At 33.1% G+C, this 11276-nt stretch overlaps 1 protein-coding gene across 1 annotated transcript in view; it reads left to right on the top strand.

The window, feature by feature from the left end:
- Positions 1-294: 294 nt before the first annotated feature.
- Positions 295-11276, top strand: part of LOC136031367 (protein DEK-like) — a 49560-nt gene continuing 38578 nt past the window's right edge. Inside the window, exon 1 of the mRNA XM_065710871.1 lies at positions 295-340. The gene's annotated coding sequence lies outside the window, so the exon portion shown is untranslated. The remainder of the gene's footprint in view (positions 341-11276) is intronic.

Genomic DNA, 11276 nt, shown 5'->3' with positions numbered 1-11276 from the left:
TTAATCGGAGGAATTAAGGTAAGGCTTTCCAATAATTTGCCGAGTTAATTTTTAGTTCATCTAAATAACTCAAGGAAATAAACGTCACGTCTATGTTAAACTTATCCCGGGGTTTACATAGCCTTGGAAACATCCAAAGCGTTATTCTTTCAATAGAATGTGTTCATAACTGCATTTGTCCTTTTACCCCAGGAATAGAATTGGCAAAAAAGAAAAAACATAATTTTCGCCAGAAATAATTTGCGCGCTCTTAACGCTACCTAGAATTTTCCCTAGATAAACTTCAAATTTTACTATTAACAACAGCAACAAATGTTAACAGCTTTCCCGCTTTAATAAGGTTAGGAAAATAAAGGAAAGAGAATGGACAAAGCGTGATTTCAGCTTAATATTTGTGTAGATATTAGTAGAGCTCTAATTTATCATAGCTTTTCAAGTTTATGTTTACTTGGTTCACAGAAATTCCCGCATTAAAATAATGAACAATAGGCCAACCTAACCATGTGGTAATATAGATTTAGGATAGCCTATTAAACCTAGGCGATTGTAATGCTTGAAGCCATTATAGAAGAATTTTTAGGCATGTTGTCGATTATTTTCTTCCTAAACCACCTTTAAGGACAATTTTAGAGTTTGGTCTTACCATTCAGTACTATTAAATGTTATGTTTTCTGGTTAACCAAACTAGCTAGTAAAGACTAATAACACTAAAATAGATACATTCTGGATAAGACCTACCTTTGAAAGTGCCTATGAAAAATGAGTAAAGTTAATGAGCCTAGAGCCCTAATAATCCAATTGGAAAGTAGGCCTAGGTGAGCCTATTTTCAGCAATAAATTTGCAGCTTAACCTACAACATAATTTGGCTAGGATGGCAGTGAATATCACTTGTTGCATATTGTTATGTTCTTTTATAATTTTGTCTCTGGGGTAAATTCCATTTTGATCCTTTAATAGGGCACCTAAAGGTGACACAGTTCCCAAAACTTAAAAAAAATGTAAGAAACAATTGCGATTTGCAGCTGATTTGGGTAATTATTGTATTTTAATCTCTTCTTCATAAAATTTCATTTTAATTTGAAGAATATAATAGAGTAAGTCATAGGCTTGTCTCATGACAAATGAACAGTAAATACAACAATATGCAACAATACACAAAAGATAATATACAAGAACTGAACCCCTGAGTATTGATTGGTTCTGCAATTAACTAATAAACTCCTTAGACTGAACACATTACAAAAAAAGGTCCTGTGTACTCTCATAAGGCAAGCACTTCAAATAAGGGAAAAATTTTGGTGCTAATTTTTGCACTTTTTCAATGAGCTGTGAATCAGATTTTCTTGTTAGATACAAATATGCAATGTTCAACTATTGGTTGTGTCATTGTCTTATACAGCTTAGCAAAGCTTTGCAGGTTAAATCTTCTAAACCTTCTTTTGATACAAAGCAAACTGTAATTGGTTTTAGATGATGCAGCTATTAAACAGCAAGTTTTCAGAATCTTTTAAAAGATCCTAAAGCCCCTCAAATATGACATCACTGCAAAGATTGTATTTTTTAGGGCTACCTATCTCTTTGCAAAAACATTTGCATTTTTTTTTTTTTAGGAATTTTGTTTACATAAAATTTCTGTAAATTTAGCCTTCACTTTGAATTAAAATATAAAGTCTCTTTGGCAGCAATAATTAAATTATTATAGAGCATGAAACAGGCATCAAGTGATATTCACTTTACATCAGAGCTAAAATATATTACAAACTGAAAATCTGCATTTTAAGTATCCATCCCCTCATCTCCTAAGGGCATAAAAGGGAAATATTGAGAAATGGATATACTGCTCATTAGAAACACAAAGGAAGGTAAATATTAAATGATTCACATACAGACTTAAAGATGATACTTTTCTCTTATTTTAGATGCAGCTCATATACCTCAGTTAGTGTCTGTTCTTAAAAGTGATCAACCCATAAATTGAATCAGCATTGACAAAGTTGAGAATCAATAAATACATGAGAAATTTTGTAATAGGGCTATATATTATTGCCCTGTAGGCTATGTTTTTAGGTAAGGTTAGAAAGGTTAAATTAAAATTGAATTTGTGCCAAAAAACAACATTATAAAAGGCATCAAGTGGTATGTTTGCTTTATTTGTAGGTCTTTTATGGAATCATTTCTATCACTAAAAGGGGTTTTGTGGAATAAATTTAGGTAGAGAACTTTTGATATCTTAGAAAACTGTAAAGTTCTGTTTAAAGTTACTGGCCCCTCTTCATCACCAAAAAACCTAAGCCTAATCTTCCACACTTATTACTGCCAATATTATGCACCAGATGCATTTGATTTGCTGACAATGAGCTTCTAAAGAGCTAACTACAATAATAAAACACATATGATATATTAGAATCTGACTAAATTATATATCTCGACTATTAATTAATCGACTATCGATAAATCGATAAATTAATCGATTAATTATCTCGACTATTAATTAGCCTAGAATGTGGTGCACATTGTAGAGGGAGTAGGAACTCGTTTTTTCATGTTGTAATTTGCAGAACCAAATGATCAGTTAAAGAAAACACCCTGCTCCTTCTAATCTAGGCCTATAAGATGTTTCATTAGGCTTGGCCATTTCATATAAGACAAACCTTTTTTAAGCTCTTAGCCATGTCCTTTATAGGCATGATCAAACAGAGAAAACTGATTCAAAAAGATAAAAGTGGAGGGGGAACAAGGAAATTGATACTTGGTACATCATTTTTTTGGTTAGTTTTTAAAGAGCCTATTGCTATACAAGACCATTGAATGAGGATTGGGGATGAACTGTAATAAATATGGACCAAATCATAAAAATGAACAAAAAACTAACAATCTAAAAACATCCTTATTTTTGTTCTAGCATATCTTCTTCTGGAGAACTGTTATTCTAGACCTTTGCCAACAGTCTATGCATTCTTTTCTAGCCGCTTAAAGTTCACTTAATTCTTGAATAGATAGTATAGTATTTAGGCTACCTACTGAACTTAGGTTATGGACAGGGACCTTTAACTTTCTTCCTAAGAGTCAACTCTAGGATATGTGAGTACATTTCACAATATTTGCAAGGATCTTCAAAGATTAAACAATTCTAATGGTTTGTCTGCATGCTGCTATTAAAGCAACTTGTCTGCATGCTGCTATTATAGGCTGGGCCTAGAATATCCAAAAAAAACCTAGACTACCTTATTATTGCCTTGGAAATGGAAGCAGTAGCTCAAGCTGAGTTACTAGCTGACTCAACTGCCAGTTATTGTGCATTGAATTTCAGAATTTGGTTAGCTTTGTCAAATTGCCACAGTATTATTTAGGCCTCTTTTAGTTCCAGTTTCTTCAATTAAAATTGAGGCCCATGGTTCATGCTGCAGTTTTCATACAAAAATGAAATTCTTTTATATTTGATCTATTTTTTGACTGTAGGTTTATGTGTCATGACAGTTCAATAACAGTGTTAAAATGTTTCTACTGAACTGTTAAAAAATTTGATCCATCATTTTAAATTAATGCTTTCTGGTCAATACAGTACAGATATCTTGGAAACCAGTCACATTCATTAGAAGTCATCAACAAGGAACAATTGATCTTCTAGGTCTGAGAGAACATTACCAGGGAAATAAGCATGTTAGAAAATTATTATATTATTAGTAAGATGCAGTTAGAATAGGCTAGCTTTTCAAAATATTTTCTTGGCTTCTAGAATTTGATCTAGTCTATTCCTGTGGTGTTAAAATGTATCATACCAAGCTTGGAGTTCAATGAATATATTAAACTGTTCTGTGTGAATATTTCTGCTATTTTCCTGCATTGGTGTGAACCAAGGATTAACTGACATAATTTATTCTGTATTCATTTCTTTTTCATTCTACAATATGTATCAGATATAAAGTTTCCTTTCATGGCATATGTATATCTAATTAAATTTACATATTAGACTTTTAATATCTTTTCATTACTTTCTATTCATTTCTTTTTAGTTCTACAATATGTATCAGATACAAAGTTTCCTTTAATATTATATGGATCTCTAATTCAGTTTACCTATGAGACCTTTCAACAAATTCTTGACTTTGTCTTGTTTTGGGAACAAGCACAAATATTTTGAAATTAAGAAGGGACTCAGAAGTTTGTATAGATGACAGCTCATCTGTTTTAAATTTAAGTCTGGTACAAAAATGTCAATTATTTCACCAATATTTTAAGTCATACCAAGGCCTCTTTTACCAAATTAATTGTTAAATTTACAATATTTTAATCTTGTAAGTGAAAATTGAGGCTTAAAACACTCAACAAGGACAGGCTCCAAACACTTTCCTTCCTTGTGCCTTGTTTGAGCAGTACATGTATTTCTGTAGGTCACACTTTTATCACCTAAAGATTATAAAAGGCTTTAAAAGATCATGTTCTTTGAAGAAGAAAGGGTTAATAATTGTTAAGGCTCCAACAACACCCCTGAGAATTTCTTTCAGCTAACTCAGTCTTTCTAAGATTGCTGAAAGTCCTTCTCTTGAATCTTACCTTGTTTAGGGCTATTTTGGAGGTCATTGGGGGGGGCTTTTTCAGAGTAACAAATATTATGTTTTGAAAGTGCTGATTAGGGTACTGAATAGTACAGATCTCAATTTTTATTATGTTCTTTATATTCTAATCAAGAAGTTTTTATTTTCTAATCAAGTGCTTTCATTATATTGTAACCATAAATATTTAAAAATTTGAGATATCTGGGTTTATAGAGCTCCTGTGAGAATGTTGAACTATTAAAGCTCTATTTAGGGAGATGACAAATCTAGGTTAAAGGTTAAAAAAGAAAATCATTTATTATTGGAATGGTACTGGAAAGCAAAAAAAAATTATTGAATCTTGTTATTTTTAGCATATGCTGTCAGCCAGGAGCTTATCTTTGGGGGGGCAAGAGGGGTTCACATTCAGATGGACATGTTCTATCTTTCAGGGGAAAGCATTGATGGTTCTGGCCCCTTCAATTTGCTTACTGTCAATTATGTTTACTACTATATTTTAATAAAGTTAAAAATCACAAAACTACAAAATGGTTATGAATGTTTGATTATTTATTTCAGATTTGTGCCCCTAAAATTTCTGTGCCTGGTGCGAATGCTCCCTCAACCTCCACCTCTTAAACCACGTGTGGGGAAAGGGGTGTTGGAAAATTTTTGTGTGTTATAAAGATGTCAGAAAATTCTGATGATTCTATTCCGAATTTTATCCCTTTAGTCTAAGATTAATCTTTAGATTAATGAAACACTTAGAATAGCATCTTTCTTAGCTGTAAGATCAATATGGCAAAACAGACAAAGACTTAATCTTAATGGGCAATAGTTGGAAACAAAGTTATGTTAAGATGAACTTTTAAAACCAAGTTCTTCCTCTTCCAATGAAAACGTAGATGGGAATCAAGTCCCTTTTCAATACCTTATTCTTCTTCTTGTTCCACTTTCTATTGCTTTTTAAAAGTTGGTTCTGAGTTAAAGAAAGAAAGTAAGGAGCTTTGCCCTTTATTTGTTCTATTAGCCTGTTATAACCAATTATAACTGGTACTAATTATATTTTGAATAACATTATAAAACACATCAAAATTGAGAGCTGGTTTGTAGGGAACTGGTTAAAGGAACCGAAAGTTCAGCCATCTTGCATTGCTGAGCCTATGGACGCGCTTATTCTGAATTCATGATTTACATAATATTTAGCAGCCCAGCTGTCCCTACCCTAGGACTAAATGCGCAATTACTCTTCCACCTGATTGGGGGGGGGGTGTACCAAGCGGTTCTGATGTAAAGATAGCCCATTCCCACCCTTAATCTTCAATAGGTAATTTTTCTTCAAGTAATAACAAAGAAAAGTTACTATTAAGTAGTGGGTTCAGTTTTTACTAAGGCTTTGATCAATGAGTTGCTGCAGACAATAGTAGTGTACTGTAAACAAGCTTTTTGGGTGGGTGATGGGTGAGTTTAATAAGCTCAGCTTTTTTCCAGATTCATCGTTAATATACGTATTTCCCTTCTACCTCCTTCAACTCCCACGTCCATCATAGGAGACTAAGTCTCGCAGTTGAACTCCGCACTTTTCCTACAGCCCCGTGCATTGTCTCATTCAGTTGCATGATTTGAAAATGTTGCCCTAGATGATCAAAATATACACCCTTTAAATTGCTATTGTTGAAATATTATACATGGAAATTACAACCATCCTTAGTGATCAATAGGAAAAAATCACTTTTTTTACATGGACAGTTGTGAAACGACCTCTTATTTTTTCGTCGCTGTTGAGGCACTGGCTCGTCATAGGGAGCTCTTTAAGGACTCATTAAGGCTAATTTTTATATCTTATCTTTTTTGTATATAATAAACTCAATAAGAGTGCATATGGTACACTAAAAGTGCAAAATGGGTGACATTTTTGGAATGGAAAGGCTGGGCTGAACTTGCACAGAGGGCTAATTATGGGCTCATTTACAAACTAATTACAAAGCAAGTATATTTACTTGCTCTTTATAAATTGGAGTTAATAAGGCAATCATAAAGTGCCATATGACGTACAAAAGTACATTTTGGACTGTTCTTAATTTTTTTAATAAAAAATTACAAAAAAGGGTTTCGTCCTAAAAATCTACTTTTCTCCAAATTATTGGGGGAGGGGGGTAAGTGCCCTCCTCCCAAACCATGCCACTCCTGTCAGCCTATTATCTACTTTAAAATCCTGTCAATTTAATTATATTATGTTGGGAATCCTTCACCCCCAGGTAAGACAGGGTGCTAGATCATACAAATAAATCATTTTATCATCAGAATGGACATTTCCAATTCCAGTTCAAGAATCTTGAATTTTGTCCTTACCGAAAAACTTTCCAAAAGAGATAAAGTGGTAGACTTTTTCTATTTAGAATCAATATATATTCCAGTTTTATGGGAGGGGGTGATTCCATGTGTCCTTTTCATTTACTAGACTATCGACTACTTGTGTACTCAATTGACTGAAATTGTTCTAAGTTTGGACTTACACACCAGGATATTTAGAGAAATCGCATGCAATTTTTTCAAGCTCCAAAGAGTGATGGACTTTCCATTTCTCTTAGTTTTTCATTTCTATATTTATATTTCTATATTACTCCCATTTCTATATTTGATTTATCAACAAATCTTTCGATTGAAAGTAAGAATGTACTAGTATAATCTACTCTATTAGCAGTAGCCTACTAAAAATGATATCCAGTTGTTGATTTTTTTTGGGAGGGGGTGTGTTTAAAAATCTTTACAAAAGGCATCAATTATGGCATTCGGACGTATCGCAATTTTTTAGGATTGGGTTAAAACCCGTTATCCCTCTCCCCCAGAAACGGCCTTGAACCTGCTTCTTCGTCAAAACAAAAATGTATTGTTGGCAGTGAAAATGGAAAACCTACAACTCATCGCATAACGCTATTATTATTAGTCATCTTTATGCTGTTTTGTTTAATTTGGTTGGGCTTGATGACGTTATATGTTTTGCCCATGAATTCATAATCTGAATGTTGTTAACTCTTAGAGTTGAGTCACACTTGCCAAGATGTGTTCTTTTAAGTTCAAATTTATAAATTATTGATGCTGCTAATTTACCAGCTATTACAAGGTAATTCACTAATTCCAGATTTATGGGCGGGAGGGCCAGGAATTCATTTTGGTGTCATACAACTAGACCTTATTCATTGTTTGAGATTGAATTTTCCTGACGGGGCACCAACTGCTATTACTTTTGCACCCAGAACTACGGTATTTGACTTGACACAAAGTAAAGTTAACTATATTGCTGACAAAGTCCATATATTGGGAAATTGCTTTTTTGCCAGTAAAGCAATTGTTAGATTGTTAAGAAAAAAATTCAGAGGAATTCAGTTGGAGTGTTTCTTTTTAACAGGTGACTTTCGATAGCTCAAAATCCTCGATATCTCCTATTAGTTTCAATCCCCTTTGAAAAACTTGTCTAATTTGGAGAAAGAACGTGCATAAATTGAAATAATTTTCTGGTTATATTTTATGGTACCTCTGTAGTTCGAAGTGACCCAAAAATTACCTCAATAACTCAAAATGTAGGTGATAAGTCGTCATTTAATTTTCACTTTACCTCCACAAGTCAAAGTTTTTTCCAGCAGAACTCTGGAGTAAAAAGACCTCTAAGTACACCCGCGATTACCCGAGACTGACTGTCCTGGAGGAGGATGGTTTCTGCTTTCTTAACGCTTGTGCCAAGCTAATTAAGTTAAACAATGCACATAAAAATCAAGGTCGGATGGCGCACGAACGTGACATCAGTTTCTATAAGCTGGGTTAAGTTTACTGTATAAACAAAAAATGAATAGGTGATTTGTACTAAAGGTAGAAAATATTGGAAAAATAGTAAAAATTAAGAGGTTTTTGGGCGAATTGTCCCCTCCCCTAGTGTTCTTAGCTCTTAAGGTTGACGCCTGAACGGCCTAATTTTTATATACAAATAAATACAGTTGAATCTCGATAACTCAAATCCTCGATATCTCGAATTAATTTCAATCCCCTCTGAACCGGTCTAAGTCGAAGAAAAAACGATGCAAAACTCTAATTTTAACATAATTTTGCGTTATATTTTACCTCTCTAAGTTGAAGTGACCCGAAAATTATTTCTATAACTCGAAATTCAATGATAAATCGTCTATTAATTTTCACTTTACCGCCACAAATCAAAGTTTACCTTTGTATCTCGAAGTTTTTTCACCAGACCGAAGTTAGTCGAAAACGGGGTATCCAGGTAGCAACGTGCAAACTTTGATATATATTAATTTTGTTTAGCATATTTTTTGTGTCAGATTTGTTTAATGTTCAGGTGTCTATTTTCTAGCAAACTAAATTTATTATTGACATTTGAATGTCAAGTCTTGACATTTGAAAGTCAAGTCTTGATATTTCAAAGTCAAGTCTTGACATTTCAAAGTCAAGTCTTAATATGTCAAGTCTACAATTCACTTGTAACGTTATCCTTGACTTTTAGTGGTCGGTGGGAGAAAATTTAGCGATGTTATAGCTCAGATTTTCATTTGGCTTGCCTCTAGAACCCTATACCTTTATAAGTCGAATTTCATGTAGAGTGACCTCGATAACTCGAACTATGCATAAGTCGAACTACACGTAATTCGAAGAAAAGTCGGGGTCCCGCGAATTTTTAGTTAGTAAGAATCAACTGTATTGTTATTAAGAAATATTCTAGTATGTTCTTGGAAAGAATTCGAACATTCAAGAGGAAAATTCCTTGCATACAATCCTGTCTGCTTAGTGTAAATATGTACCAAAAGTGAAAACTAGAACAAAACGATCCTAAAAGTTGGTAACTACGGAGGGCAAAACGTGGAGCGAAATTGATCATAGTTCAAGTCCAAACGTACCTCGTGATTTGGCACCAATTTTGCTAATCATTCGAAATTTCAAATTTAAAACACTGGTTAATCCATATAAGATCAACGTGGCTCACAATCCAACTTTTTTGAACTACATGCAATTTTGTACATTTTTTCTAGACTATAAATTTAGTTTATTTGGCGAAGTCTCAGATTTTAGTCTCGTTTGTTTTTTCTAGTTGTAAAATAGTCAAGTTTGAAAAAAAGGAAGTTCGAGAAATATTACCATCTTTAGAACGAATATATTGGATCCTAATTAAGATAGAGATATTTTGTTTCAAATTATAGCTTTGTTAATAATGGTTAATATAATATGCAGCGCAAGTGCCTTAGGGAATATAAACTTGTCACCAAAAATTCCTTTTGTATAAATCTACCTTTTTAAAATTGAAAAAGAAGACATCTTTTTAATTTGGGTGAGCTAAATCAGTACCGAGGGGCTGTCAACTTCCAGAAACACCATGTGACTCATGGCCTATATGTGGTAGTTGTAATGGAATTGTGTCACCCACTGTAGGGACTGCGGTTCACAGGACACTGATACGTGGATTAAGAAGCAGAATATGGACAATTATCAAATGTTGATAATTACACATTCATAAACTCTCAACTATTCAATGATGTTTATATTTTGTTGTAATTTCTATTTGGTAATAGATTATTATGCCTATATTCGTCCATAGGTTGGACAGTTCTATCACTTTCACCCTGGTCATACTAGCTCGTAGTGTTGCCATTTTCTGCCACCTGGTGTTTATCTTAGAGCGTCATCTGTTCCCATAATTCCCCCACATGTGGCAGAATCAGTGCAATACTTGGCATAGTTACTCCATCCTTGGAACGCTTTTGAACCCTTGGCATGTACCACTGAGTGTTCTCTGAAAGTCGCTTACCCCTCGACAATTATTTCTTTAATTTCCAAGTTGAAATTATATATTTGTTTTGACCTCACACGAATCAAACAGCATTTATTGTTTTGAAATTTTTTAAGGTAGCATTGTTCAAAATTCTTTTTTAAAGAGTTTTTGGAGCGGAAAGTTTTTTCCGAAAGTATTAGTGTCGTGTATCATGTTAAAGCTTATTCTAAAAGCTATAATTTGAACAAACCTCAATCTTAGTTTGCTGATCATGTATTTTATTTAAAGATAATAATGTTTACTGAAATTTACTTTCGTTATTCATTTACTATTTTATAACTAAAAAGCTACATGAGAGGAAAATCTGGAACTTTGTAAATGAACCAATTCTATAGCTTAGAATAAGTGTACACAGTTTCTTATTGGTCTAAGAACATCAAGTTCTAAAAATCGATTTAGTGTTTTGGTTTCATATGGACTGACCCACATACTCTCTCTAATATATTTCCTATTTATTTATTAAAACAGAACTTTAGTTACTTCAAGGTTTATAATATGCAAGAAGTCCAATTAGAATTTGGTTATTTTGAACTTGAAACTGGTTATTTTAGAAATTAGAAACTGGTTATTTTGTTATTAAATTCACCCTAAAATTGCCTTCGCCATTCAGCTAGTAAAACAAAATAAAATTAACCCCTGAAATCTTTACTAAACGTAAAAATGTTCTTTAAAACTAAATTGCTTTCACTGATCATCGCTCATTGTTTATTAAATTTTGCCCAAAATTAGCTTGACTTTTCAATTTAAAAAGAAACATTGAATTTAACCCCTGAAATGTGTGTACCATAAAAATGTGTTCCAGAACTCAATTATTATTGTATTAGTATATTATCAATTAGCATTAGTATATGATCGTTAGTTGATATTTCTTAAATTCAGCCTTAAATAACCCTCACCCTTCAGTTAA

The sequence above is a fragment of the Artemia franciscana genome, chromosome 9, assembly GCF_032884065.1.
Source record: "Artemia franciscana chromosome 9, ASM3288406v1, whole genome shotgun sequence".
Classification (NCBI taxonomy): Eukaryota; Metazoa; Arthropoda; class Branchiopoda; order Anostraca; family Artemiidae; genus Artemia; species Artemia franciscana.
The sequence above is the reverse complement of the archived record's forward strand: the minus strand, read 5'-3'. Positions and strand labels throughout refer to the sequence as shown.